This window comes from Salarias fasciatus, unplaced genomic scaffold, assembly GCF_902148845.1.
Source record: "Salarias fasciatus unplaced genomic scaffold, fSalaFa1.1, whole genome shotgun sequence".
Lineage (NCBI taxonomy): Eukaryota > Metazoa > Chordata > Actinopteri > Blenniiformes > Blenniidae > Salarias > Salarias fasciatus.
The window spans coordinates 960,573-967,280 of record NW_021941373.1 but is presented as its reverse complement, the minus strand read 5'-3'; the positions used below and the strand labels follow the sequence as shown (position 1 = coordinate 967,280).

General features: G+C 50.6%; 1 long non-coding RNA gene across 1 annotated transcript; it reads left to right on the top strand.

Moving 5' to 3' along the window:
• The first annotated feature begins 571 nt into the window (after positions 1-571).
• LOC115384918 (uncharacterized) lies at positions 572-1,938 on the top strand. The gene is made up of 3 exons (XR_003930998.1): positions 572-653; positions 975-1,057; positions 1,141-1,938. It is a non-coding gene; the product is annotated as an uncharacterized LOC115384918 (long non-coding RNA).
• Positions 1,939-6,708: the final 4,770 nt, after the last annotated feature.

Below are 6,708 nucleotides of genomic sequence, written 5' to 3'. Positions count from 1 at the left end.
GTTTGGAGACCAACATATATCGAAAAGTGGTCTTTGGAGAAAGCAGCTGTTTTTTGTTCACATCTTCGCTGCGGCTCTGCCGTGTCTGCAGATACGACATTTTCAGTCAACTCCACACTTACAATGGTGATCGACGACGACTGCTTTCAGTCTGGATCTGATTTCATGAAGTGTTCATTTTTCCTTGAACATGACTCCAGCAGTAATCTCATCTGCTCAGGTAAGTTCATCAGTGGTGTGTTCCTCACTCACCACAGTCAGAGTTAAAGTTCTGTGAATGATGTGTGTGTGTGTGTGTGTGTGTGTGTGTGTTCCAGACCTGCTGCTCCATCCAGTCCTCTCCGTGTCCTCCTCCTCCTCCATGCTCGGGGTCTCTGAGGCCCAGCAGCAGGGGCTCCAGGTGGTCTGGGGCTCCACCTTCACCATCAGCTGCTCCATCCAGCCACAGTACCCAGGAGGCTCCTTCCAGCTCACCTTCACCTCCTCCAACACCTCCTACAGCTCCACCCAGCCGGCCGTCAATCACTCTGCACACTTCCTGTTTCCTGCCGCAGAGCCCGCCCACCGGGGAAACTACAGCTGTGTTTATCACCTCCATGTTTTTGGACACAACTTCTCCTCAGAGAGCCGCCTGCTGTCTCTGTCTGTGTTCGGTAAGAAGAAGCTGACTCCTCCTTTACTCCACCCTTCAGAGAACATGTGTGGGTTTTCCCCCCTTTAGAGGTCCAGCAGGAGGTCCCACTGGGAGGAGGCCCCGAGGGGGTCCAGGACTCTCTGCTTTGGTCTGGGAGAGACTTGGAGTCCAGCCAGCAGAGCTGGAGGAAGATGGAAGGGACAGACATGTCTGGAGGGGTTTGGTCTCTGTAGCGCCACCCAGACCTGATCCAGACCAAGAGGGAGCCCAGATGGAGGACTCTGATGGTCTCACTCCCAGCAGCCCTCAGACAGACGCTGACTGTTCTCTGTGTGTTCAGATCCAACAGCTGTGGTGGTCAGATGGGTGGTGGTGCCGCTGTCTCTGCTGCTGCTGCAGGGGGCGCTGTGGCTGTACTGTAAGGTACTGTTCTCCTCTCTGCTGATGCTCTGGAGCTCTGGGTGGAGCCAGACTCTCCTCACTCCTGTGTCGTCATGTCTCTGCAGGCCAGCAGGGGGCAGACCGGCAGACCGGGCGGACGCTGAGCGGAGTGCAGTGGAGGGATGAAGTCGGTCCTCTGAACCTTCCTGCTGTGAAGACAAGATGGTTTTTATGAGCTTTTTCCAGAAATGATGAATTTGATCACGTTCCTACAGACAGCGGAACAAGGTTCCTTTTCCTTTTGTGGACCGAGGTGAAAAAAAAGAGTGTTGTTTTTGCCGTATACTGGACCACTGTAGATGTCCTTTTTTAATCTCCCTTTTTACACTTTTGTCTCCTTTTCCATTTGTTTTTAAGTCATATCATGTGTGCTCATTTAATCATATATTATCAGCTGCTCCGCTCATGCTGACTGTGTTTAACTGAGGAGATATTTTTGTGATTGTAATCCAGCTTATTAGCTTTTGCAAAAGTTTGCTTTTTCAGCACAAAGGTGAAGCAGGATGTGGTTTGCAGCAGGTGTTGAACCGTATGGAACCGGACCAGTCTGTATTCCATCCTGAGTGGTTGATCTGGGCCTGAAGAACTCACGTGTGGATCTCACATGGGCTGCGTGCATCTGTTGTTTTTTTGGTTTTTTTTGACAATGTTTTTTTCCTTCTCTCTTGTCTTTCTCTCTTTTTTTTGAGACCTGAGGCTGTGGTTGGTTTCCTTGGTAACTAAACAGATGCACAGCATCAGAGGACGTGTCCATGGGACCGGAGTGTATCAGTAGACCCTGTTTTCCTGTGGGTGGTGCTCGCTCTCACTCAGAGAACCCCCCGGAGCTCTTTGGGTGATAAGCTTCTGAAATCTGGAGAGAGTTGACCTCCGAGGTTGAAGTCAGCCAGACACCAACTTTAAGCTAATAACAGATTATTATGAGCAGCAAAATCTAAAAAACCACTCACTTAAATTGACAGTATTCAAATAATATATGTCTGAAATTTGAGACAGGAAGAACCAACCCAAAATCAGTTCTTTTTGATTTCTTCTTTTTTTTAATAATTTACTTTACTTTAATTTACTTATCAGTTTTGAGTTATAACCTGTAATCCTTTGAGCGAATAAAAATCAGTCTCACTCTCCATAGAGAGAATCACATGACATTCCATCGTCCTCCGTAGAGAGTCTTGAGCAGCAAGGTTGTGGATGCTCCTTTTTTGTCAGACAGTCCACAAGTTGGAGTTTTGTTTCTGCCCACAACACTTGGTGAATCTTATTCGTTTGAATCGTTCTTTAATTGAACTGATTTCCAAGTGCAGTCTTTTCTCAGCAACAAACTTAGTGGATTTCAGTGCATCAACAAGTGAGAAATGATCAGTCACACAGATTATAGGTACAGGGTGAGCTGTATCACCAGCATGACGTTCAGAGAAGAGTGTCGACAGAAAAATGGCATTATCAACCCCCTCAGACAGCCAGTGTTTCACCTGCAAGTGTGCTTCTGACAACTCTCTGGATTCTCTTTGATTGCCATGAAATGGGAGAGAACTGCCCCGTTTCACTCATCAGAACAGTGAAGTGTCCACCTTGGGTACCCCCATCTGAAAGATTTGTAAAAGATGCATCACTAAATGCAACCATCTCTGACTGTCTTTTCCCAGATGTTGAAAGTTCAGCTGAACTGACTTGGTCTTGAGCTTACAAACAACTCTGTTTGCTTCACTGATGGTCTGCACAGCAGCTTGTTTGAGACTAGATGCCAAATTACTTGCATCAAACATGACATCTGGCCTGCTCTGTCTGGCAATCCACAGAAGTTGACCTATCTTTGACCTGAGCAGTTCTCTCTCCTCCTCACTGAGGGGGGAGGTTGACTCTGTTGCTCGTGAGGGAGTGAGATGTCTGGGCTGCAGGTGCTGAATGGATGTCTCTTGGTGTAATTGTACCTTGTTGTCCAAAGTAACAAAATCCATCCCCACATAGGAGAAGCTATTGTGAGCTTCTCTGCCAACACTGAACCTCCACCTGAGGTGAGGCATGACATACTCTGAAAACTTGTGTGATCCACCCCATATGAAATCATCAACATGACAAGCAAGCACACCTGTTACATTCTTATCCTCATCAAGCCAGTAGAAAACAGCCGGATCAACCTTAGACACAGTGGCCCTCATTTATCAAACGGTCGTACGGCGGTATACAGGCGTACGCCCGTCGTACGTCCATATGAAAGACGGGTTAGTTATTTATCAATTTGATCATGATCGTTTGGAAAGATGAAATATCACGACAGCTCTGACATCCTGTAGCAAGTTTGAGTCAGTGTGGATCTGCGGTGCAGTACAGGAAAACCTGGCAGAGCATGAAAATAATTATAAAGCACATCTCAAACATGCCATAAAGCACAAGCAGCACACATTCAGGACAGATTAAAAAGTAAAAGAGTAATAAAATGAATGATGCCCTCACAGAAGATCTAATAAAATCCCCCCTTGTGGGATTAATGAAGGATTTTTAACTTTCAATAACTCTGCTGGTTCCATCACGGAGAGGAGCAGTTTTAACAGTGTGAAAAGAAGCACGCTGATGTGGAGCAGCTTCAGACGCTCAGACCCAGCGGGGGAAACGATGCTGTTCAGCCCCGAAAAGGTGTGTGACTTTATTTTGGCCTGTGCAGATTTACACAACATTGTATTGGCTGATGGAGTGACTTTTGATGCGCCGGCGCTACAAGAGGATGAACCAGCAGAGCCTCCATGGGTCTGGAGGAGGATCAGGACCTGAAGAACCGCTACTGAAATGTAAATAAACTCTAAAGTTTAGCAAATGATTTATTGAATCACTGATGTGATGCCAGCAGCCTGGAAAATAACATGAACTAAAGGGAGGTCAAATACAGAGGATGTTTAGTCAAACATTTAATTAGGACTTCTATAAATTGTCTTTAATTTAAGCAGCACCGGCAGCGGGGGGCACGCGCCGCCCTCGTACTGAGTCCCGGGTCCTGTTCGGTCCGGGTTCCTGCTCGGCACCAGGTCCGGTGCTGGGTGTGTGTGTCTCGGTGGGACCGTCCCCTCTGTGGGGAGGAGACCAGGCCACGGTGTCGCTATGGTCTGACTCTGAGACATAATGAAATGAAATAACAAAACTCTGAGCTGTATAACGTGAGTCAGCCTCATTATTTGTAACATCAGGGTTAAATTAACGGACCAATAATCTGTTCAGACCTCAGCCAGTATCCGTACGTCCAGGCGACGATGTTCACCGCCATCGCGAGCGTCCTCCAGACAGCGTTTTTCTATTCTCCTTAATTCCAGTTTTTATTCTTCCAAAGAGCTCATCCTGACTTACCTCCACCTCAGACCTGACAGGACCGATTTCCAGCTCCAGCTGGAATGCTGCATCTCCTCCTCCTCGACGCAGGAGAAGGTGAAGGTGGACAATTGAGAGAAAGTGGCAGAGCAAATGGGCCACAAAGTGTGATCTGAAGAGATCAGGTGGAGAAATGACAGGATGAATGTGTAGTAAAAAAAAAAAAAGGGCCACAACATGAGTTTTATGAGCAACACCAACAATATTCTTTAATGAAGCCCTATTTGGGTTGAACCCTAACCCCAACTTCGAACATGTACACCAAAATATTTCCAGGGAACATTAAAAGAAGTTCATACACACAACAAAGGGAAACATATGTCAAACGTATACAGGAGAAAAAATAAAAGGGTTAATGAGGAAGAACCCCCTCCATTCCGGTGCAGCCGCCGCAGCCGGACGTGCGATGAAACTGGAGCTTCTGCTCCCGCATGGCTTGGCGGGTGACTCACCGCGGGCATACTGTTGTTGGTTGGGGCTGGGTGGAGTCTGAGGGGGAATTCTGGGGCTCTGGGGATGCCGGGAGAGGCAGCACCAGGGGGCAGTCTGGGGGGAGTTCTGGGGAACTTACACCAGCATGTAAGTTCCCGAATGTGTCCCTCCCACTAAAAGCCTCTACAAACTCACCCGGCAAATTACCGGGTCGATTGCAGGGTCAACGACCCGGGTCGAAATCCTGGGTCAAACCCTTTCCCACTGCCATGACTTAGCGGGTTTAAACGGGTTTTTTGGCCAGTGGGAAAGGGGTATTAGAGACGTAAAAACGATCTGCCGTCCCCTCATCGTGGCACATCTGCCTGGCCACCTCCCTCCTCTCCTCGACCCAGAGGAACTGGCTGGCCTGTGTGACGACAGAGAGACAACAGGAGAAAGAGTGACACCTGCAGCCCGTGGCTCCGTCCAGCTGGTGAGGTGGGCGGGTGAGCTGGTGACCTGCCCGCAGGTCAGGCTGGTCAAGACCACCGAGCGATGGCCTGTGGTGATGGCCAGATAGACCAGCAGCTAGCCCACCAGCAGGACATGCGACGCCTCCAGGCTGACGTCGTCCTCCACGAGGCCTGAAAGAGAGTGACAGGAGGACTGTAAGTAGACCTTCAGGACATCGCCAGACACTTTGGGCTCTGCTTGTCGTGTTGTGGTCATACCGAGTAACTGGAGCACTTTGTTCCTGGCCTCTTGGAGGAACCGGTACTGGTCCTCCGGTGGAATGGACCGTTCTGGGACCAAAAAGACATGAGATAAGGAAAGCACAGTGTGTCATCACAATGGGTGGGTGGGTTGTTGGGTGACGCAAAACCCTAAGCTGACAGCATGTGGGCCTTGAATAGTTTGTGTTGACGTGTGTGTGTGTGTCTGTCAGTCTGTGCATGTGAGAGTGCGTGTGTCTGTCTGCTTGTCAGTCTGTGTGACACTGCGTGTTTGTGTGTCTGTGTGTGAGTGACTGACAGATTGAGTGTGTGACTGAATGTTAGAGTTAGTGAGTGAGTGGGCGAGTGACACCGTGAGATATAGAGTCCATACGCACCGAGCAGGGTCGACTGGTGCCGCCGGAGAAGTTTCTCCCCCTTTTGGGGGGAGGAGCCAGAGGACTGGGGGGGAGGCCCTCGCCGAGGGGTTGTTCTTTGGCAGGACTGCTCCTCCAGCTCCGTCACCCGAGCCATGAGGGCGGCCACCTTGGCGTTGGTGGCCCGCTGCTCCTGCAGCAGGAATCCCACCTGCTCCTGCAGGTTCCCAACAAGCCGGAGAAGCTCGGGGGCTCGGGGTGCCAGATGCTGTGGGCCTGGTCGTTGGCGGCGGTGGTGTGGGTGGCGGTGGTGTGGCCGCTGGCGCAGCAGGATGCGCTGTGCGCACACTCAACAGGGCGGTGGAGTGAGTGTGGCTGGGTGTCCACTGTGGAGAAATACACAGATATATGATCATGAGTGAGACAAACACCAACCAGACAAACATGAGACAAGACGTGGCGAGCGCTGGCTGTTACGCAGCCTGTGACAGTCCCGACCCTGTAACAGAGGGTTAGGGTCTGTATACCTCAGCGGACGCCGGCGGCTCCGCTGTCCTCGCCACCTCAGGCTCCTGCTCCCCGCTGGGCGTGGACTGGGGCACGGACTCCTCGGGCTCCGGGGCCACGGCTGTGGCCGAGGGCGCCTCCTGCTGGAGGGGGAGGTCCCTGCTGGCCTCCTCTGCATCCTCCTCCTGGAGTGGGACCTGGTCCTGCTGCTGGTCTAAAACCTCGTCCTGCTTGTCAGGGAACGTGACGTGTCCCAGACCCTGTG